This window comes from Aegilops tauschii, chromosome 1, assembly GCF_002575655.3.
Source record: "Aegilops tauschii subsp. strangulata cultivar AL8/78 chromosome 1, Aet v6.0, whole genome shotgun sequence".
In the NCBI taxonomy this organism is placed as follows: Eukaryota; Viridiplantae; Streptophyta; class Magnoliopsida; order Poales; family Poaceae; genus Aegilops; species Aegilops tauschii.
This window is the reverse complement of record NC_053035.3, coordinates 410,380,287-410,405,008: the sequence shown is the minus strand read 5'-3', so window position 1 is coordinate 410,405,008 and position 24,722 is coordinate 410,380,287.

The following is a 24,722-nucleotide window of genomic DNA, read 5'->3' as shown; positions in this document are numbered from 1 at the left end:
GCCATATATGCTTAGATCTTTCCATCACATGATGCTTGCCAACTAAAGAGTGGGTTGGAATGAGAAGGAATACTACTAACTCTTGCATAAAAGTAAAAGATAGGCCCTTCGCAGAGGGAAGCAGGGATTTACAGAGGTGCCAGAGCTCGAAGCTAAAACAGAGATGAAAATAATTTTGAGAGGTATGCTTTCATTGTCAACATAACGACCAAGAGTTCCCAATATCTTCCATACTAGATACATCATAGGCTGTTCCCACGCAGAAAAGGTAAAGATTTTACTCCCCCTCCACCAACAATCACACTCCATGGCTTGTCCGAAACAACGGGTGCCGTCCAACTTTCAACAATCCTGGGGGAGTTTTGTTTAAATTATTTGCGAATTTGTTTTTGATCTTTTGATCATAGGACTGGGCATCCCAGTTACCAACCATTTTCTCGTGAATGATGAGCGGAGTCCACTCATCGTGAGAATAACCCACCTAGCATGGAAGATACTGCTAGCCGCTAGTCGCTACATGAGCGATTCGGGCATACAAAACAGATTATTATTTGAAGGTTTAGAGTTTGGCACATGCAAATTTACTTGGAACGGCAGGTAAATACCGCATATAGGTAGATATGGTGGATACTCATGGAAGAATTTGGTTCAAGGATTTTGGATGCACAAGCAGTATTCCCGCTTAGTACAGATATTTTGGCTAGCAAAGGATTCGAAATAGCAAGCACCACATGTTAGAGGATCCATAACAATATAACTTCTATACAAATATACCCAAGCATAACTCATTATGTTGTCTTCCTTGTCCAACTTCAACTAATTAGCTCAGGTTTGAAAATAATTAATGGGGCTCACAATCATAGAAGATGTCCAAGATAGTATATTTATATGTGAAATCTCTCTTCCTTCAATATTCTTTCACGAATTGTTCAAGTGACCAATACGTTTGCTAACCTTCAAAAAATTTACCACCTCTACTTCTTATATGTGAAGTCATTACTCCCCATAGGATAAACATAAGAAGCATATATAATTTCAGATTTATGACATTCAAATCATTCAACCATTTACTCATAGGATATAAGTGAAGCACATGAGTAAATGACAAACTACTCCAAAAAGATATAAGTGAAGATCAATGAGTAGTTAAATAATTATTTAGCTATGTGAAGACTCTCTCTCTCATTTAAGAATTTCAGATCTTGGTAATTTATTCAAACAGCAAGCAAATCTAAAGAAAATAAAATGACGCTCCAAGCAAAACACATATCATGTGGTGAATAAAAATATAGCTCCAAGTAAAGTTACCGATGAACGAAGACGAAAGAAGGGATGCCTTCCTGGGCATCCCCAAGCTTAGATGCTTGGTTATCCTTAAATATTACCTTGGGGTGCCTTGGGCATCCCCAAGCTTAGTCTCTTGCCACTCCTTATTCCATAGTCCATCGAATCTTTACCCAAAACTTGAAAACTTCACAACAGAAAACTTAACAGAAAACTCGTAAGCTCCGTTAGTATAAGAAAATAAATCACCACTTTAAGGTACTGTAATGAACTCATTCTTTATTTATATTGGTGTTAAACCTACTGTATTCCAACTTCTCTATGGTTTATAAACTATTTTACTAGCCATAGAGTCATCAAAATAAGCAAACAACACACGAAAAACAGAATCTGTCAAAAACAGAACAGTCTGTAGTAATCTGTATCAAACGTATACTTATGGAACTCCAAAAATTCTAAAATAAATTGGTGGACCTGAGGGATTTGTCTAGTAATAATCTTCAAAAAGAATCAACTAAATAGCACTCTCCAGTAAAAAGTTTTAGCTAATCTCGTGAGCGCTAAAGTTTCTATTTTTTACAGCATGATCATAAAGACTTCACCCAAGTCTTCCCAAAGGTTCTACTTGGCACAAACACTAATTAAAACACAAAACCACATCTAAACAGAAGATAGGTGGATTATTTATTCCTAAACAGAACCAAAAAGCAAGAAACTAAAATAAAATTGGGTTTCCTCCCAACAAGCGCTAACGTTTAACGCCCCTAGCTAGGCATGATGATTTCAATGATGCTCACATAAAAGATAAGAATTGAAACATAAAGAGAGCATCAAAAAGAATATGACTAGCACATTTAAGTCTAACCCACTTCCTATGCATAGGGATTTTGTGAGCAAACAACTTATGGGAACAATAATCAACTAGCATAGGAAGGCAAAACAAGCATAACTTCAAAACTTTAAGCACATAGAGAGGAAACTTGATATTATTGCAATTCCTACAAGCATAAATTCCTCCCTCATAACAATTTTCAGTAGCATCATGAATGAATTCAAAAATATAACCAGCACCTAAAGCATTCTTTTCATGATCTACAAGCATATAATTTTTACTACTCTCCACATAAGCAAAATTCTTCTCATTCGGAATAGTGGGAGTTTCATAAGAGACTTGAATACTATAAATTGTTTCCACATTAAAAGAGTAATGTTCAGAAAAAGGGTAATCATAATCATGACCAGTTTTATAAATATAATCATCACTACTTTTTATAGCATAAGTTTCATCACAATAATCATCATAAGTAGCAACTTTGTTCCCATCATAATCGATCGAAACCTCTTCCAAGATAGTGGACTCATCACTAAATAAAGTCATGACCTCTCCAAATCCACTTTCATAAATATTATAAGATTCAACATCCTCCAAAATAGTGGGATCATTACTTCCTAAAGTTGACACTCTTCCAAACCCACTTTCATCACTATAATCATCATAGGTAGAAGGCATGCTATCATCATAACAACTTTGCATATCAAAACTTAGGAGGCTAAAAATATCATCTTCATTAAACGTAGCATCCCCAAGCTTGGGACAAACATTAATTTCAGCAAATATATTCTCAAATATGTCATTCTAATCAAACATAGCTTCCCCAAGCTTGGGCCTTTTCATATCATAAGCATAATCACTCTCATCATTAATAGTATGGATAGCACCAATAGTATAGCAATTATCATATTCTTCCAAGCAAGTGCCAAAAAGATTTTCAAGCTCATAAGAAGTATTATTATCTTCCCAATCATAATCATCACAACAAGCAATAGGCATAACGAGATCATCATCAAGTGCATCATCTTCCACAACTATTTTTGATTCATTTTCATGAGGCACAACAATAATAGGAGCAACATTATTTGGGAGAGATATCTTTTTACATCTCTTCCTTTTTCTTTTCTTCTTCTTATTCACCACACCATGTGTGGGTTCAATCCTCTTTTTGGAGCTCCTTATTAATGAGATTGGTTGAATAGAAGGCTCCTCCTCGTTACCTGATTCATTATAAGAAATAATAGGAGGATATTGGGAAGTCTCTTCCCTTTCATTAGTATTTTCTTCATCTTCTATTTGTTTTCTTTTCTTTATGTAGTTGGAAATATAAGGATTTTCAATGCAATTCATCGCACAATACATATAAATTTCTTCTAGATCAAAATGAAGAACTCTATCAAGGGCAAATTCTGGAATGACCTTAGTTATACGTTTCATTTCTTCATAACCCAAGAGCAAACTAAGTTCATTATGATGTGCAAGGGAAATCAAGTCATCGCAATTTTTGGACACGATACGATCATGAAACAATTTGCATTGGGTACTGAAATGATCATGTTCATTGCAAAGTTCACAAGTACGGCTAAGAAAATTTAAATTTTTAGCACAAACATCTAGCCTTTCTTGCAACAATTTAGTTTCTAAATGCTTATGCCTCTTGCAATATCTATCTTCCCTATTTGGTGTGTACTTGCAAACCCAATACACTCCACAAAAATCGACATGCTTACAAGAGATATTTTCATCATGACTAGTGCAATCATCATTAGTACTATGGATGTTCAAGGAGTTCATACTAACAACATTGCAATATGCTCATCATTCAAAGATTCAGTGCCAAACATTTTAATGCATTCTTCTTCTAACACTTTGGCACAATTTTCCTTTCCATCATACTCACGAAAGATATTAAAAAGATGAAGCGTATGAGGCAAACTCAATTCCATTTTTTTGTAGTTCTATTTTATAATATAAACTAGTGATAAAACAAGAAACTAAAATATTCGATTGCAAGATCTAAAGATATACCTTCAAGCACTCACCTCCCCGGCAACGGCGCCAGAAAAGAGCTTAGTTGACGGGGTGTGAGTGCCACTTACCTAGCCTCCCCGGCAACGGCGCCAGAAAAGAGCTTGATGTCTACTACGCAACCTTCTCCTTGTAGACGTTGTTGGGCCTCCAAGTCCAGAGGTTTGTAGGACAGTAGCAAATTTCCCTCAAGTGGATGACCTAAGGTTTATCAATCCGTGGGAGGCGTAGGATGAAGATGGTCTCTCTCAAGCAACCCTGCAACCAAATAACAAAGAGTCTCTTGTGTCCCCAACACACCCAATACAATGGTAAATTGTATAGGTGCACTAGTTCGGCGAAGAGCTGGTGATACAAGTGCAATATGGATGGTAGATATGGGTTTTTGTAATCTCAAATTATAAAAACAGCAAGGTAACTAACGATAAAACTGAGCGTAAAGGGTATTGCAATGCTAGGAGACAAGGCCTAGGGTTCATACTTACACTAGTCCAAGTTCTCTCAACAATAATAACACAATTGGATCATATAACTATCCCTCAACATGCAACAAAGAGTCACTCCAAAGTCACTAATAGCGGAGAACAAACGAAGAGATTATGGTAGGGTACGAAACCACCTCAAAGTTATTCTTTCTGATCAATCCATTGGGCTATTCCTATAAGTGTCACAAACAGCCCTAGAGTTCGTAGTAAAATAACACCTTAAGACACACATCAACCAAAACCCTAATGTCACCTAGATACTCCAATGTCACCTCAAGTATCCGTGGGTATGATTATACGATATGCATCACACAATCTCAGATTCATCTATTCAACCAACACATAGAACCTCAAAGAGTGCCCCAAAGTTTCTACCGGAGAGTCAAGACGAAAACGTGTTCCAACCCCTATGCATAGGTTCATGGGCGGAACCCGCAAGTTGATCACCAAAACATACATCAATTAAATCAATAGAATAACCCATTGTCACCACGGTTATCCCACGCAAGACATACATCAAGTGTTCTCAAATCATTAAAGACTAATAGATAAGATAACTTCAAAGGGAAAACTCAATCCATTACAAGAGAGTAGAGGGGGAGAAACATCATAAGATCCAACTATAATAGCAAAGGTCGCGATACATCAAGATCGTGCCAAATCAAGAATACAGAGAGAGAGAGAGAGAGAGAGAGAGAGAGAGAGAGAGAGAGAGAGATCAAACACATAGCTACTGGTACATACCCTCAGCCCCGAGGGTGAACTACTCCCTCCTCATCATGGAGAGCGCCGGGATGATGAAGATGGCCACCGGAGAGTGATCCCCCTCCGGCTGGGTGCCGGAACAGGGTCCCGATTGTTTTTGGTGGCTACAGAGGCTTGCGGCGGCGGAACTCCCGATCTATTCTTTTCCCCGATGGTTTTAGGGTATATTGGTATATATAGGAGGAAGAAATACGTCAGGGGAGCCATGAGGGGCCCATGAGGGTGGAGGGCGCGCCTAGGGGGTGGGCGCGCCCCCTGCCTTGTGCCTTCCTCGTTGATTGCTTGACGTGCACTCCAAGTCCCCTGGATTGCTTCCGTTCCAAAAATAACTTTCCCGAAGGTTTTTATTCCGTTTGGACTCCGTTTGATATTCCGTTTCTGCGAAACTCTGAAACAAGGGAAAAACAGAAACTGGCTCTGGGCTCTGGGTTAATAGGTTCGTCCCAAAAATAATATAAAATTGCATAGTAAAGCCCATAAAACATCCAAGATGGATAATAAAATAGCATGAATACTTCATAAATTATAGATACGTTGGAGACGTATCAGCAAACGCACTGCAAAAAAGAATTACATCGAATAGATCTCCAAGAAGATCGAGGAGAACTTTGTATTGTGATCCAAAGAGAGAGAAGAAGCCATCTAGCTAATAACTATGGACCCGAAGGTCTGTGGTAAACTACTCACGCATCATCGGAGAGGCTATGGTGTTGATGTAGAAGCCCTCCGTGATCGAATCCCCCTCCGGCAGATCGTCGGAAAAGGCCCCAAGATGGAATCTCACGGGTACAGAAGGTTACGGCGGTGGAAAATTGGTTTCGTGGCTCCCCTAGATGTTTTCAGGGTATAAGAGTATATATAGGCAAAAGAAGTAGGTCGGTGGAGCTACGAGGGGCCCACGAGGGTGGGGGGCACGCCTTCCTGCCTTGTGGCCGCCTCGTTGCTTCCTTGACGTCCACTCCAAGTCTCCTGGATTGCATTTGTTCCAAAAAAAGGTCCTCGCGAAGGTTATGAATTTAGTCCTAATAAGATGGGTATTCAAGAGGGATATAATAAAAACTTTCATGAAGATCATTGAATATATGAGAAGTTCAATTCGTTGCATTTGTTTTGAGATATAAAGATGGTAATATTAGAGTCATGCTAGTGAGTAAATTTTTCTTAGTACTGATTCCCGAAGCATGCATGTATGGTCTCTCGTTATGCTATGAAATTGGAGCATGATTTATTATTGATTGTCTTCCTTTGCGTGGAGGTCGGGGGCGTGATACGTCTCCAACGTATCTACTTTTTCTTACGCTTTTCCTCTTGTTTTGGACTCTAATTTGCATGATTTGAATGAAACTAACCCCGGGCTGACGCTGTTTTCAGCAGAACTACCATGGTGTTGTTTTTGTGCAGAAATAAAAGTTCTCGGAATGGAATGAAACTTTGCGAGGATTTTTTTATATCAGTAATAAGAATTTCTGGAGCCAAGACCTTCCGGAGAGGGGCACCTGGGTGGGCACAACCCACCAGGGTGCGCCCCCCGGCGCGCCCAGGTGGGTTGTACCCACCTGGTGGCCCCGCAGACCTCAACCCTGACACTATAAATTCCTATTTTCGGAGAGAAAAATCAGGGAGAAAGAATTATCGCGATCCACGAAATGGAGCCGCCGCCAAGCCCTGTTCTTCCTCGGGAGGGCAGATCTGGAGTCCATTTGGGGCTCCGGAGAGGGGGATCTTCATTCTTCGTCATCACCAACCATTCTCCATCACCAATTCCATGATGCTCCCCACCGGGAGTGAGTCATTCCTTCGTAGGCTCGCTGGTCGGTGAGGAGTTGGATGAGATTCATCATTTAATCAAGTTAGTTTTGTTAGGGCTTTATCCCTAGTATCCACTATTTTCTTAGATTGATGTTGCTATGACTTTGCCATGCTTAATGCTTGTCACTTTGGGCCCGGGTGCCATGAACTCAGATCTGAACCGTTTATGAATTCATCATTATATCCATTTTTTAGATCCGATCTTGCAAGTTATAGTCACCTACTACGTGTTATGATCCGGTAACCCGGACTGACAATAACCGAGACTTCTTCCGGTGATTACCGTAGTTTGAGGAGTTCATGTATTAACTATGTGTTAATGCTTTGTTCCAGTTCTCTATTAAAAGGAGGCCTTAATATCCCTTAGTTTCCAATATGGACCCCACTGACACGGGAGGGTAGGACAAAAAATGTCATGCAAGTTCTTTTAATAAAGCACGTATGACTATTTACGGAATACATGCCTACATTATATCGATGAACTGAAGCTAGTGCCGTATCGCCCTAGGTTATAACTGTCACATGATGAATATCATCCAACAAGTCACCGATCCAATGCCTACGAATTTGCCCTATATTGTTTGCTAAGTTACTATTGCTATCATCACTGTTACACTTGCTACAAAAATACTGTTATCACTGTTACTGTTACCGTTGCTACTGTTACTATTATCAAAACTATCAAACTACTTTGCTACTGATCACTTTGCTGCAGATAAATAATCTCCAGGTGTGGTTGAATTGACAACTCAGCTGCTAATACCTTCAAATATTCTTTGGCTCCCCTTGTGTCGAATCTATAAATTTGGGTTGAATACTCTACCCACGAAAACTGTTGCGATCCCCTATACTTGTGGGTTATCAAGACCTTTTTCTGGCGCCGTTGCCGGGAAGCATAGCTATATTTGTTGAGTCACTTGGGATTATTATCATATTATCACTATGAAGAATCTGAAGGATCCAAAGACTAATATATATCCCTCAAAGACGAGGGGAGGTAAGGAACTGCCATCCAGTTCTGCTTTAGATTCACCTTCTGTTTTGAGTAAACTTGCAACACCACCACATGCTATCAATTCTAATATGTCGCAAGTTATTGATGATGCTACTACTTCTACTATGAATGATGCTTATGATGATGCTAGTACCATGCTTGATAATGATGATGTGCCACTTGGTGAATTTCTTGATGAACAAATTGCTAGAGTAATACAACATGATGTTGTTGAATCTGATGATGAGCTTGAAACTGAAACTCCTAAAACACCTGCTAGAACTAGTCTTCCTAGATATGAATTTCCTAAGGTACCGGAAGGTTATGTTATGAATGAGGAGACAACTTGAGATATTCTTGCTTGGAAGGATAGAGATGATCTAGATAAATTATTATGCAAGTATAAAGAAAAATCTCTGAATGCTACAATGAAATGTGATCCTAAGTTTGCTACTTCGCATATCTTTATTGATGATAAGGATTATGAATTCTCTGTCGACCAGAGTTAATTACTTTGGTTGAATCTAATCATTTCCATGGTTATGAAACTGAAACTGTTGTGGCACATCTTACTAAGTTAAATGATATAGCCACCCTTTCTACTCATGATGAGAAGACTCGCTATTACTTTATTCTCAAATTATTTCCTTTCTCATTAAATGGTGATGCTAAAGCTTGGTACAATACTCTTACTCCTGGTTGTGTGCGCAGTCCCCAGGATATGATTTATTACTTCTCTGAAAAATATTCCTGCTCATAAGAAACAAGTTGCCTTACAGGAAATATTAAACTTTGTGCAAACTAAAGAAGAGAGTCTCCCACAAGCTTGGGGGAGGCTTTGCCAGCTACTTAATGCTTTGCCTGATCATCCTCTTAAGAAAAATGAAATACTTGATATCTTCTATAATGGACTAACCGATGCTTCTAGGGACTTCCTAGACAGTTGTGCTGGTTGTGTTTTCAGGGAACGGACTATTGCTCAAGCTGAAGAATTATTGAATAACATATTGAAAATTTATGATGATTGGACTCTTCCTGAACAACCGTCTAAACCCACTCCGACGAAGAGGGGTATATTATATCTCAGTCCCGAAGATATGCAAGAGGCAAAGAAATCTATGAAGGAAAAAGGTATAAAAGCTGAGGATGTTAAAAATTTACCTCCTATTGAAGAAATACATGGGCTTAATACACCACCACTGCCTAAGGTGGTAGAGGTAAATTATCTTATGAAGTTCAATGAAAATGATAATCCTCACAATATGCATCCTAGTCAATGCCTTTATGAGTTTGAAAACTATATTAGAAAACAAGATCACTTCAATGCAAATGTTATGAAACAATTGATATATAATTCTGATATGATTGCCCGCTTGAGTGACTTGTTATTTAGAATTTCAAATGATGTTAGAGGTGTTGGAAAACATGATTCTATGGTTCAAACTCAACTAGAACAAGTTGCTAAATCACAAAGAGAATTACTTGATGAAATGAATCATAATATGCATGACTTTGTTGTTAGAGTTGCAACTAGAGGAGGTAAAATGACTCAGGAACCACTTTATCCTGAGGGACATCCAAAAAGAATTGAACAGGATTCACAAAGGAACAACACTAGTGCACCTAGTCCTTCTAAAAAGAAAAAGAAAAATAAAAATGATAGGACTATGCACATTTCTAGTGAACCTGAAATAGAAAAACCTCCTAATAATGAAAATGAAACTTCTATCTCTGATGCTGAAACTCAATCTGGTAATGAGCATCCACCTAGTGATAATGAAAAAGACAATTATGAGGCTCATGAAGAAGTCACTCAAATAAATAATGAAAAAGAACCAGATAATGATGTTGAGATAGAACCACCTGTTGATGTTGATAACCCGCAACCTAAGAATAACAGATATGATAAAAGAGACTTTGTGGCTAGGAAACACGGTAAAGAAAGAGAACCATGGGTTCAAAAACCTATGCCTTTTACACCCAAGTCAACTAAAAAGAATGATGATGAAGAATTTGAACGCTTTGCTGAAATGCTGAGGCCAGTCCTTTTGCGTACCCGCTTGACTGGTATCTTGAAAATGCCTCCTTATGCAAAGTATATGAAAGACATCATCACAAATAAGGGGAAAATAACGGAAGCTAAAATCTCCACTATGCTTGCTAATTATACTTTCAAAGATGGAGTACCTAAAAAACTTGGAGATCCGGGTATACCAACTATACCTTGCTCTATCAAAAAGAATTATGTGAAAACTGCTTTGTGTGATTTAGGAGATGGTGTTAGTGTTATGCCTTTCTCTTTGTATAAAAGACTTGACTTGAATAAACTCCACCTACTGAAATGTCTTTGCAAATGGCTGACAAGTCAACTGCCATACCTATCGGTATCTGTGAGGATGTGCTTGTTGTTGTTGCTAATCTTACTATTTTGACTGACTTTGTTATACTTGAGATGCCTGAGGACGACAACATGTCGATTATCCTTGGTAGACCCTTCTTAAACACTGCATGGGCTGTTATTGATTGCAATAAAAGCAATATCACTTTTCATATTAATGGTAATGAGCATACGGTGCACTTTCCGAAGAAACAATTCCAAGTGAATGGTATTAATGTTATTGAAAAATCTCCGACAATCACTATTGGAAGTTTTCAAATACCTCTACCTACTGTCAAAAAGAAATATGAAATGCTTATTTTTGGGGACATCCATATCCCCATTGAGGTAACTTAGTGATTTATGGAAGTTCTTCGGTTTCATGCTAATCGAAAGTGGTTGTTAATAAGACCTGATCAACCTTATTAATGCATCATTTTTGAGCGGTATCAAGTTGATGAATTTAGTAAGCACTACTTTCTGGCCTTACCTTTTTTATTCTCTGGTTTTATTAGTTAAATAAAATAAAATGCCATGTTTTGTCTGTTTTCTGAATTTCCCGTGCAATAAAAAATGACCCAAAAATAAAAGTTCTCAGAATGCCCTGAAAATTGAACATGATTTCTTTCTGAATTTTTGGTGCAAATAATACCAGGGGGAGGTGCACCAGGTGGGCACAACACACCTGGGCGCGCCAGGACCCCCAGGCGCGCCCTGGTGGGTTGTGGTCCCCACGTGGGCCCCCTCACTTACCTCTTCATCCCACATCATCACTTACCTCGAGAAAAAAAATCCCCATTGCTCTCTCTTCCGTGTTCTTGAGCTCAAATCCGCGGATTTCGATCTCTTTGCTCGAAGCTCCGATTCCGAAACTGTTTCGGGGGATTGTTGCTTGGTATGTGACTCCACCATTTGTCCAATTAGTTTTTGTTTTTGTGGTTATACTTTGAATAATTAGCTACTCTTGGTGCTGTTGTAGATGTGCTTGCATGTTTATTTCTTAGTGTTCTAAGTAGTTTGAATGCTTGCTATGGCCTCTATGTATCACTATGAGTAGTTGCTATCAATTTTATAAAGTTTGGTTGACAAATTTTTGGCACCTCAAAAAAATTTATTTTCAGAAAATTGTACGCGGGCATGAATATCTTCAGGAAGTTTGGCTCTAAGAAGAACTCCAAGGGTGTTATTGGGAGTCTTCTGACAGTGATCTCCACCCTCGGAGGTTGGGGGAGGTACGGCCGTGCGAATGGCCGCACACCCCGTTCCTGGAAGAGGTTGGGATTCATGAAGAGTTCACGCAATATATTGCCAATGCAGGCCTCACCGACTTCATCGCGTATGAGTGTGACCAGCACCAAATCCTCATGAACATCTTTGTTCAAAGCTTTAATTTCTTGCCTAGAAATAATCCTCCTGAAGTGAGCTTTGATTTATATGCTGAAAACCATCAGATACGACTTACTGAGTTTTGTGACATATGCATGATCCCTTCTGATGGGAGCTTGGCTGAGCCTAGGACGGTTGGGTTTGAGGATTTTTATCGCACTCTGATAGTGGGGGATGAGAGAGGGTTGTCAGCCACCACGGCTGTTAGCTTGCACTTTCCTGTTGTACATTATTTTGCTTTATTTGTTGCTAAGGGCCTGCTTGCTAGAAAGAAAGTGGGTGCGCTCAGCGCACCAGAATTTGTTGTTTTACACCGGGCACTGGAGGGTGATAACACTTATAGCTTGGGAGCTATTGTGGCTCGTCGCGTGCATCTTAATAAATCCCAGGGGGGAATACATGGTGGGATTTGTGCTACTCGTCTGGAGGCTCACTTCAATGTTCAAATACACCCTCATGATTACCCTTTGACCAAGTTTTATCTAGACCGTGCAGCCATGGAACACCATCACTTTCTTGCACATGATCGTCCTAATATTGCCATTCCTTATAACCTAGTGTTTAGCGCTAAAACTCGTGATGTTATTCCATTGCCTGCACCTGCTTTCTTTGATCCTTTTGCCAGGGGCGGATACCGGATTATGCCTACAGACATCATTGCCTACCGGAATTCTCAGGCTACTACGGAGGCAGCACAGGAGGAGCCTCAGCAGTGGGATGAGTGGATGCCTGCTCCTCGGGATCCCTACTACCCTCCAGGCTACTAATTGATTACCAACTTAGGCCAAAAGCCTAAGCTTGGGGGAGTATATGTTTCTCACCGACATTACAGTCGTGTCTACATATCATTTAATTTGTTGGTGTTCACACCTTTTCATTGTATCATCCATGCTTAGATTTATTTTCTTGCTTTCTTCTTGTGTGTTTGAAAAACTTTAGAAAAACCAAAAAAAATTAGTTGTAGTAATTTACTTTCTATGCATGCTTAGTAGTAGCACTAAAAAGAAAACCCAAAAAGATTTCCTTGTTCTTCTTTTGCTTGTTGGGAGCTTTCCCGTGTAAATAGTTTCTCTCATTTTTGTTTTTTATTTGCTTGTTGAAGAAAACCAAAAACTCCAAAAAATATTTCAGTGTGTTTCTCTGAATTTATTTTCTTTTTATTTCGGGTTGTACCGAGGAGAAGACCATGATGAAGATGTTGAGTGGCTCTCACATGAATAACTGTTGAACTAATAAGAGCACATTTTACCTTGTCTTCTATTGTTGAATAAAATGTTTGCAGATTCCAGCTTAGTCCATGGCACTATTGCACTATTATTATCTTCATATCGTTCGTTCGTGCAAGTGAAAGGCAATAATGACGATATTCGATGAACTGGCCATGGCGAAGAGAAACTGGTATGAACTCGACTTGTTCTGTTTGTGTAAATATGTTTAACCTAGTATCCGTGCTTCAGCCCATTATGATTAAACATGTTTGCAATGAAAAATAGAGATTATAGTTTCTCATGCCATGCATAAGTAGCTGGGAGTTGATAATGATTTATCTTGGATATCAACATAGTGTTAAAATGGTTGTGATGTTGTATGATGATATGGTATCCTCCCATGAATGTTCGAGTGGCTTGACTTGGCACATGTTTATGCATGTAGTAGAATCAACACCAACATAGCCTCTATGATATTTATGTTCATGGTGTTCATATCCTACTCATGCTAGTGTCCAATGTTACTTATGCATAATGCATGGTTATGATCGTTGTTGCTCTCTAGCTGGCCGCTTATCAATCTAAATTGCTAGCCATTTCCTGTACTAAGTGGGAATCCTGCTTGTACATCAAAAACCTTGAACCCAAACTTATTCCAGATGAGTCCCGTCCTAAGTAAATTTGCATGTGCCACCTCTAAAAACTTCTAAAAATTATCCTTTTTGTGTGCCTGGATCGTTCGTGGAACGATAGGAGGTGGTCGATATCTTCCATGCTAAGCGGGTTATTCTCAGGTCGAGTGTTTATTCACTCGCCATCGCACGAGAAAATGGGCGGTAATAGGGATGCCCAGTCCCAAACTGCAAACATGAAAAAGAGTTCATCTTTGAAATAATCAAACAAAAACTCCCAATGGAGTAAACCTTTACTTTTATCGCTTGGGAACCGCTACTAGCGTGCTTAGTGTGACGCCCGGATAATCAAGCTACAGTAACCTCTGCTAATGATGCCACATCACGTCGATTACTGTTGCTAATCTCGCGTTAGTTCAAAATCGATTCAAAATTCAAAATTCAAAAACAAGTCAAACAATTAAAGTTTTCAAAAGTCAAAACTAAAATATTCCAGGTGTGACAAATAATACCTAGATAATAATGGTGGAGAAACCAACATCCTTAAAAATGTTTGAATGTCCTAACATAAATAAAACAGTGGCAAAACAATTAATTAAATGCCTTTTACCATTTATAAAATATCAAACTATTTTAGTTAGGAGTGAAACTTTTGTGGCAGTGGGTTAAACCATAACACTAATTTAGAAACTATTTTCCTAATTTATAAAACTAAGATAAATAGAAAACAAAATAGAAAACTACTAAAAAGAAAAGAAAATGCAACAGAGAAAACAAACAAAAAAAAGAAGAAAGGAGGAACCCCCCTCCCCCCACTCGACCCTGGCCCAACTGGGCCGACCCCAGGCCCAGCCGGCCGGCCACCCACCCCCCCACCGACACCTTATCCACCCCCCCCCACTCACCGACTCCTCCACCCACTCCCCCTCTCGCTCCCCATCCCCCCCACCGATCCAGAACTGGATCGGGCCGAACCCCGACGCCGTGCGCCGACGCCGGCGCCCGTCCCCGCCCGCGCCGCCGCCTGGACCTCGCCGGCCCCCGCCCTCATCCTCGCGCTCCCTTCCCCTCTCCCTCAGCGGCGCCCCTCGCCGCGTCGCCCCCGACGGCCCGACGTCGTCCCTCGCCGCCCGGAGCTCCACTGAGCCTCGCCCTCGCCGGAGCGCTCCCCCCACCGGCCTGCTTCCTCCTCCCCTCGCCGGCCTTCTTCCCCTCCGCCACGACGTCCTCGACCTCCTCCCCGAGCCCCACTGCCGTGACCCTACACCCCCGGTGAGGCCACGGCCTCCACTCCCTCCTCTCCTTCTCCCCCGCGCTACCCCGCGTGTGCCCCCGCGAGCACCTGGCCGCGCGCCTCGCCGGCGGCTTTGCCGTTGGTCGCTCGCGGCCCCGCACCGTCGTCCACCCCCTTCTCCGCCCGGCCGTGCCATCGTGCCCACCCTGCACCACGGCTCACCGCGCCCCGCGACCACCGCCCCGCCCTCCGGCTCCCGAAGCTTCTCCTGCGCCGGCCACCTCGGCCATGGCCTCGCCCTCCCCCGTCTCCCCCTCTGTCCCGTGGCCGCGCCACCGCGCCTGCCCCTCCGCGCCACTCCGGCCACACCGACGCCACCCCTCGCCTCCAACCGCCGTGGCCCCTGGCCGCGCCGGTGAGCCCCGCCCTCGGTGCCCCGGCGACCTCGTCCCGCCCTGCGGGCGAGCGCTCGCTCCGGTGCGCCCGCACCCGTGGACCAAACCCGCTCGCCCCCCTGGGCCACTGCCAGGTGGGCCTCGCCCCCCTGAGCCACTGCCCCCTGGGCCCGAACCCCGTGGGCCTATGACAAACGGGGCCCAGCCCACAAAACGAAAAGAAAAAAAATAAAATGAAATGAAATGATTAAAAAAATAAATAATAATAATAATAAACTAATTAATAAAAATTAATAAAAAAATAAATAATAAAATAAATAATAAAACAAATAATAAAAATAAATTTAATTAATTAACTAAATTAATTAAGTTAATTAATTCATGTTTAAATTAATCTAATTAATTAGTTAATTTAATTAAACAGTAATTATTTAGCTAAACCCTAATTAACCTAAACAGAGAATGACAGGTGGGTCCCACTGGACCCACATGTCAGTTTGACTTAGTCAACCCCAGTTGACTGTTGATGTCAGCATGACATCATGCTGATGTCATACATCCAAATTTCGAATTAAATTGAATAATTAATTAAATTCCAGAAATTAATAAAATCTTTAGAAAATCATATCTTTTAATCCGTAACTCGGATTAAAATATTTTCAACATGAAAGTTGCTCAGAACGACGAGACGAATCCGGATACGCAGTCCGTTCGTCCACCACACCTCCCTAACCTATCGAACTCGCAACTTTCCCCCTCCGGTCCATCTGTCCGAAAACGCAAAACATCGGGAATACTTTCCCGGATGTTCCCCCCCTTCGCCGGTACCACCTACTGTCGCGTTAGGACACACCTCGCACTGCTCATTGTCATGTCACGCATCGTCATGTTTATGTTGGCATTGTATTTACTGTTTCTTCCCCCTCTTCTCTCTGGTAGACTACGAGATCGACACTGCTGCTGCCCAGTTCGACTACGGAGTTGACGACCCCTCCTACTTGCCAGAGCAACCAGGCAAGCCCCCCCCCCCTTGATCACCAGATATCGCCTATTCTTCTCTATACTGCTTGCATTAGAGTAGTGTAGCATGTTACTGCTTTCCGATATCCTATCCTAATGCATAGCCTATCCTTGCTACTACTGTTGTTACCTTTACCTGCAATCCTACATGCTTAGTATAGGATGCTAGTTTTCCATCAGTGGCCCTACATTCTTGTCCGTCTGCTGTGTTGTACTATCGGGCCGTGATCACCTGGGCGGTGATCACGGGTATATTCTATATACATTATATACATGACACATGTGATGACTAAAGTCGGGTCGGCTCGTTGAGTACCCGCAAGTGATTCTGATGAGGGGGCTGAAAGGACAGGTGGTTCCACCCTGGTAGAGGTGGGCCTGGGTTCCTGACGGCCCCCGACTGTTACTTTGTGGCGAAGCGACAGGGCAGGTTGAGACCGCCTAGGAGAGAGGTGGGCCTGGACCTGGTCGGCGTTCGCGGTTACTTAACACGCTTAACGAGATCTTGGTATTTGATCTGAGTCTGGCCATTTGGTCTATATGCACTAACCATCTACGCGGGAGTAGTTATGGGTATCCCGGCGTCGTGGTATCAGCCGAAGCCTTCGTGACGTCAGCGACTGAGTGGCGCGCGCCGTGTTGGACCGCTTTGACGTAACCGCCGTGATCGTGCGGGTTGCTAGGTCTGCTCGCGGCCGCGTTCGCAACGTGCAGGTGTGCATAGGGTGATGGGCCCAGACCCCTGTGCGCTTAGGATTAGACCGGCGTGCTGACCGCTCTGTTGTGCTTAGGTGGGGCTGCGACGCGTTGATCTTACGAGGCCGGGCATGAACCAGAAAAGTGTGTCCGGCCAAATGGGATCGAGCGTGTTGGGTTATGTGGTGCACCCCTGCAGGGAAGTTTATCTATTCGAATAGCCGTGTCCCTCGGTAAAAGGACGACCCGGAGTCGTACCTTGACCTTATGACAACTAGAACTGGATACTGAATAAAATACACCCTTCCAAGTGCCAGATACAACCCGGTGATCGCTCTCTAACAGGGCGACGAGGAGGGGATCGCCGGGTAGGATTATGCTATGCGATGCTACTTGGAGGACTTCAATCTACTCTCTTCTACATGCTGCAAGATGGAGATGGCCAGAAGCGTAGTCTTCGACAGGACTAGCTATCCCCCTTTTATTTTGGCATTCTGCAGTTCAGTCCACTGATATGCTCCTTTACACATATACCCATGCATATGTAGTGTAGCTCCTTGCTTGCGAGTACTTTGGATGAGTACTCACGGTTGCCTTTCTCCCTCTTTTCCCCCTTTCCTTTCTATCTGGTTGTCGCAACCAGATGTTGGAGTCCAGGAGCCAGACGCCACCGTCGATGACGACACCTACGACACTGGAGGTGCCTACTACTACGTGCAGCCCGCTGACGACGACCAGGAGTAGTTAGGAGGTCCCAGGCAGGAGGCCTTGCCTTTTCGATCGTTGTTACTTTTGTGCTAGTCTTCTTAAGGCAAACTTGTTTAACTTATGTCTGTACTCAGATATTGTTGCTTCCGCTGACTCGTCTGTGATCGAGCACTTGTATTCGAGCCCTCGAGGCCCCTGGCTTGTATTATGATGCTTGTATGACTTATTTATGTTTTAGAGTTGTGTTGTGATATCTTCCCGTGAGTCCCTGATCTTGATCGTACACATTTGCGTGCATGATTAGTGTACGGTCAAATCGGGGGCGTCACACTTAGCATGGAAGATGTTGATAACTGATGGTCATGAAGTGAATAAGAAGGGTGCATGTCTCAGAATATCATTTATCTCTGTTTTAAAAATTGAGCTCTAGCACCTCTGCAAATCACTACTTCCATGTGCGAAGGGACTATCTATTTGCTTTTATGTTGTGTCATCACCTTCTAAAACAAGCGCCAGAAACTGAGTAGAGCACAGTTGTCATGATTTGCATTGTGTGTAGCTAATGTTGGGTGCATCATGACTGGATCTTTTCTACCATGAATTACAATGTTTAGTCATTGCTTGAACTTCGGAGGTGCTCTGCATTTTTGTTTTGCGGTCTCAGAAAGGGCTAGCGAGATATCACTATTGTCATATTATATCATGGTTGTTTTAACAACGTTTTGCCGTTTGAGATATCTTATTATTGCTCGCTAGCTGATTATGTCATTGATATGAGTTAATATAATCTTTAAGTGTTATTGTCGACATGGTTAGTTATAATGCTGGCTGAAAACCTGGGTCCTGTTTAAGCCTATTTATGCAAACAAGAGCAAAAGAGTTCGTAAAAGTTTTTCTTTCTCACTTTCAGTTTATCAAATGAATTGCTTGAGGACAAGCAAAGGTTTAAGCTTGGGGGAGTTGATACGTCTCCAACGTATCTACTTTTTCTCATGCTTTTCCTCTTGTTTTGGACTCTAATTTGCATGGTTTTAATGAAACTAACCCCGGGCTGACGCTGTTTTCAGTAGAACTACCATCGTGTTGTTTTTGTGCAGAAATAAAAGTTCTCAGAATGGAACGAAACTTTGCGAGGATTTTTTATATCAAGAATAAGAATTTCTGGAGTTAAGACCTACCGGAGAGGGGCACCTGGTGGGCACAACCCACCAGGGCGCGCCCACCTCTCCTAGCGCGACCAGGTGGGTTGTACCCACCTGGTGGCCCCGCAGACCTCAACCCTGACACTATAAATTCCTATTTTCGGAGAAAAAATAAGGGAGAAAGAATTATTGCGATCCACGAGATGAAGCCGCCGCCAAGCCCTATTCTTCCTCGGGAGGGCAGATCTGGAGTCCGTTTGGGGCTCCGGAGAGGGGGATCTTCGTTCATCGTCATCACCAACCATTCTCCATTGCCAATTCCATGATGCTCCGCACCGGGAGTGAGTAATTCCTTCGTAGGATCACTGGTCGGTGAGGAGTTGGATGAGATTCATCATTTAATCAAGTTTGTTTTGTTACGGCTTTATCCCTAGTATCCACTATTTTCTTAGATTGATGTTGCTAGGACTTTGCCATGCTTAATGCTTGTCACTTTGGGCCCGGGTGCCATGAACTCAGATCTGAACCGTTTATGAATTCATCATTATATCCATTTTTTAGATCCGATCTTGCAAGTTATAGTCACCTACTATGTGTTATGATCCGGTAACCCCGGAGTGACAATCACCAGGACTTCTTTTCCGGTGATTACCGTAATTTGAGGAGTTCATGTATTCACTATGTGTTAATGCTTTGTTCCAGTTCTCTATTAAAAGGAGGCCTTGATATCCCTTAGTTTCCAATATGGACCCCGCTACCATGGGAGGGTAGGACAAAAGATGTCATGCAAGTTCTTTTAATAAAGCACGTATGACTATTTGTGGAATACATGCCTACATTATATCGATGAACTGGAGCTAGTGTCGTATCACCCTAGGTCATAACTGCCACATGATGAATATCATCCAACAAGTCAATGATCCAATGCCTACGAATTTTTCCTATATTGTTTCTGCTAGGTTACTACTGCTATCATCACTGTTACACTTGCTACAAAAATACTGCTGTCATTGTTACTGTTACCGTTGCTACTGTTACTATTATCAGAACTATCAAACTACTTTGCTACTGATCACTTTGCTGCAGATAATAAATCTCCAGGTGTTGTTGAATTGACAACTCAGCTGCTAATACCTTCAAATATTCTTTGGCTCCCCTTGTGTTGAATCTATAAATTTGGGTTGAATACTCTACCTCGAAAACTGTTGCGATCCCCTATACTTGTGGGTTATCAAGAGGGCGCGCGATGGTTAACTCCTACCAACCTCCCCCCTAGGAGCATGCGTAGTAGTACTTTGCTTCGAGGGCTAATAAAACTTTTGCAATAAGTATGTGAGTTCTTTATGACTAATGTGAGTCCATGGATTATACACACTCTCACCTTTCCGCATTTTGCTAGCCTCTTCGGTACCGTGCTTTGCCCCTACTCACCTTGAGTTGTGGTGCAAACTTCGTCGGTGCATCCAAACCCCGTGATATGATACGCTCTTTCACACATAATACTCCTTATATCTTCCTCAAAACAACCACCATACCTACCTATTATGGCATTTCCATAGCCATTCCGAGATATATTGCCATGCAACTTTCCACCGTTCCGTTTATTATGACACACATCATCATTGTCATACAGCTTTGCATGATCATGTAGTTGACATCGTATTTGTGGAAAAGCCACCTTTCATAATTCTTTCATACATGTCACTCTTCATTCATTGCACATCCCTGTACACCGCCGGAGGCATTCATATAGTCATATTTTGTTCTAAGTATCGAGTTGTAATTCTTGAGTTGTAAGTAAATAAAAGTGTGATGATCATCATTATTAGAGCATTGTCCCATGTGAGGAAAGGATGATGGAGACTATGATTCCCCCACAAGTTGGGATGAGACTCCAGAGGGAAAAAATATAAAAATAAAAAAGCGGCCAAAAAGAGCCCAAGAAAAAAGAGGACAAAGTAAGGAAAAAATAAAAAAAATGAGAGAAAAAAGACAGAAGGGACAATGTTACTATCCTTTTCCACACTTGTGCTTCAAAGTAGCACCATGATCTTCATGATAGAGAGTCTCCTATTTTTTCACTTTCATATATTACTAGTGGGAATTTTTCATTGTAGAACTTGACTTGTATATACCAATAATGAGCTTCCTCAAATGCTCTAGGTCTTCATGAGCAAGCAAGTTGCATGCACACCCACTTAGTTTTCTTTTGAGATTTCATACACTTATATCTCTCCATAGTCCGTTGATTAGCCTTGTCCTTTCTTCCTTTTTGTCTTCTCCAGACAACCTCCAACATCATATTCTATTCCACCCATAGTGCTATATCCATGGCTCATGATCATGTATTGCGTGGGAGTTGAAAAATCTAAAGCGCGTTAAAAAGTATGAACCAATTGCTTGGCTTGTCATCGGGGTTGTGCATGATAAATACTTTGTGTTAAGAAGATGGAGCATGACAAGACTATATGATTTTGTAGGGATAACTTTCTTTAGCCATGATATTTTGAAAACACATGATTGTTTTTCAGTATGCTTGAAGTATTATTGTTTTTATGTCAATATTAAATATATATTTTGAATCTTACAGATCTTAATATTCATGCCACATAAAGAAATATTATATGATAAACATGTTAGGTAGCATTCCACATCAAAAATTCTATTTTTATCATTTACCTACTCGAGGACGAGCAGGAATTAAGCTTGGGGTGCTTGATACGTCTCCAACATATCAATATTTTTTTCTTGTTCCATGCTATTATATTATCAATCTTGGATGTTTTATATGCATAATTATGCTATTTTATATCATTTTCTGGGACTAACCTATTAATCTAGTGCCCAGTGCCAGTTGCTATTTTTTTCTTGTTTTTGTCTTTATAGAAAATCAATACCAAACAGAGTCCAAACAGGACAAAACCTTTTGATGATTTTTCTTGGACCACACGGCACCCTGGAAGCTTCGGGAGGAGGCCAGAAGAGCCACGAGGTGGCCACAAGATTACAAGCGCGCCCTAGGGGAGCAAGCTTGTGGGCCCCCTGTGGCACTTCCAACCCTAATTTTTCTTCTATAAATACCAAAATATTCCCCGTAGACCAGAGGGCAAACCAAAAATACTTTTTCGCCGCCGCAAGTTTCTGTCTTCGTGAGATCTTGTCACGACCGGATTTTGGGATATAAATTCCCAGAAAAACGGCCTGTGTGCTCACCAGCCCCAGGATTACTGTTAGCTGATGAGGCACCAACTTGATACAAGAATTCCAAGCAAGTACAAAAATATGTAGTACAAGACCATTTAGGCCTAGGAGTACAACATTTGGTTTGCTAGTGGTTGATGGCGGAAGCGATTGGGTACATCTGCGTCTATGGGACTCCATTTCCCACAAGAACAGCTGACCAGGGTAACTCCTATCTTCGCGAGGCTGCAAACGTCAACGCGTAGGTTCCGAGGTTGTCACCGCGATGCTCAACTCCAAGCGAGGGAATCTGGCCAAGACAATAGCCAGGGACAAGCCAGTGAGTACGTTTGAATGTACTCGCAAACATTAATAACACGGGTATAATATATATATCAAACATACTCCGAATTTAATATGTGATCACACGTCTGTCACGAATAGATACGAAAGACCAAGATGCACACATATGGTAAAAGAAAATATATATATACCAAAACAAAATACTGGGTGCCAAACGAGTGTCTGAATGACTCCTCGAGCGGAAAATGCAGAATAGTAATACTGGTGCCAAACGAGTGTCTGAATGACTCCTCGAGCGGAAAATGCAGAAATAATAATACAGGTGCCAAACGAGTGTCTGAAAGACTCCTCGAGCGGAAAAATGCAGAATAGTAATACTGGTGCCAAACGAGTGTCTGAAAGACTCCTCGAGCGGAAAATGCAGAAATAATAATATAGGTGCCAAACGAGTGTCTGAAAGACTCCTCGAGCGGAAAAATGCAGAATAGTAATACTGGTGCCAAACGAGTGTCTGAAAGACTCCTCGAGCGGAAAATGCAGAAATAATAATGCCGCGGTCGGGCGTCGGGGCGACACCACATAAAGGGCTTATAAGAAAATAATCACAGTGAATATCCAGGCGGTAGGACCATCCCAGAGATACTCAATAATATACGTAATATAGACGGTTAGTCCAAAATAATAAGGATCACAATCCATATGTGCCACAATCATAGACAATATTTAATACAGTCGTTTCTCCATCCGAAAGCCGATAAGCTAGCCAAGCCGTATCTCCATCCGAATACCGTTACAGAGTTCTAGTTAAATCGTTCTCCATCCGAATACCGTCACTAGACTCAACTCAGACTGTGGTTTCTACTCAAGAACATGACTATCCAACAGGATATATCCTCTGCAGAGGGAGTACCATTCCCCACGAGTAACGGGTTTACTTAGTCCCTCTGGACTAATTCCGTCTACGGTCTTTTGATTGAAAACACGCCTGACCTGCACACACCAGCTTAACTCACCAGTGTCTGGAATCACCCACGACACCTGCCAAGCAAAACTCTAAGTGGGGAGGCTACAACCTCGACGTAGCATGGGATCACAAAATTTATACCGCGCACAAACTGGGGAGCTACCCCTTCGGCTACAACCGAAACACCCATGCCCCCGGACTGGATGACTGGCTTTAATCCATGGCCATGGGACCCTCATCCCGGCCTCTTTGTACGGTGTGTGCTTTGGAAAGGGGTTGACAACCTACTGAACCATACCCTGTCCCCTGCAGGGACAAGTGGTGGTACCAACAAAAGGAAGCTATTGATCAAGACTCGGTCTACAACCGACTCGGGTGGTCCAAGTATCCTCCAACAATATTACCACTAGTGAAGTAAATCACCACTCCTCGAGCCTCACCATGCTGTGCCGGGCATACTCGTCTCGACGAGGGATTAGGGACAAGCTCGTGTCTACCCAAGACCATGACTTTCCCGGCTTCCTACCGGTGTGCAAGAGAAGCTCACGAGGATGATCCAAATCATTAGTGTATCCTTTGCTGACCACAAAACAACTCCAAAGTGCACTCATGCACGAGACCATATCGATACATAAAGCTATCACATACTCCAAGTCCAAAGGTGTTGTGATCGTATCAAAACACCACCACAAAAATATTATGCCAGAGTTCAGAAATGCTTGCCTTCAAGAGTATGCAAAGGATGCACTTATTGGAAGCTTTCCTTTTCCTCCAAAAATCCTATTTTGCAAAATACACAAATACAAATATTTCAAACACAGTACAAAAAGTTGTCTCAAATATTTTTGAAATAAATCTTAAAATAAACTAGATGAAATTTGAGAGAGGTAGAAAAAAGAATCAACTCATTTGGAGTTTTATTTTAAAAGTTATAGCCAGTCAAAGTTTGGTCAAACTCTGTTTTTATTAAAATCAGAAAAAAGGAAAACGCTTCGAGGGAAATACGCTTACGCAGCAGAGAAACGCACGCGGGGTTTTGTGCTACCACTTAAACAGAGAGAGGGCGGACACGCGGGCCACTGACAGTGGGTCCAGAGGGCCCACTAGTCAGGTTTGACTGGTCTCCCTCTCCCTCCTTTCTCTGTGCCCGAATGGTGGCGAGGCTCCGGCGGTCGCCGGCGACGAACGGCGGTTCCTCGAGGGCATCTGCGGGCAGGGATGGGTTGGCTAGACCGAGGCGATCCTCTGGGTGGTTGTTGGGTCGGCGGAGGTGGAAGGAG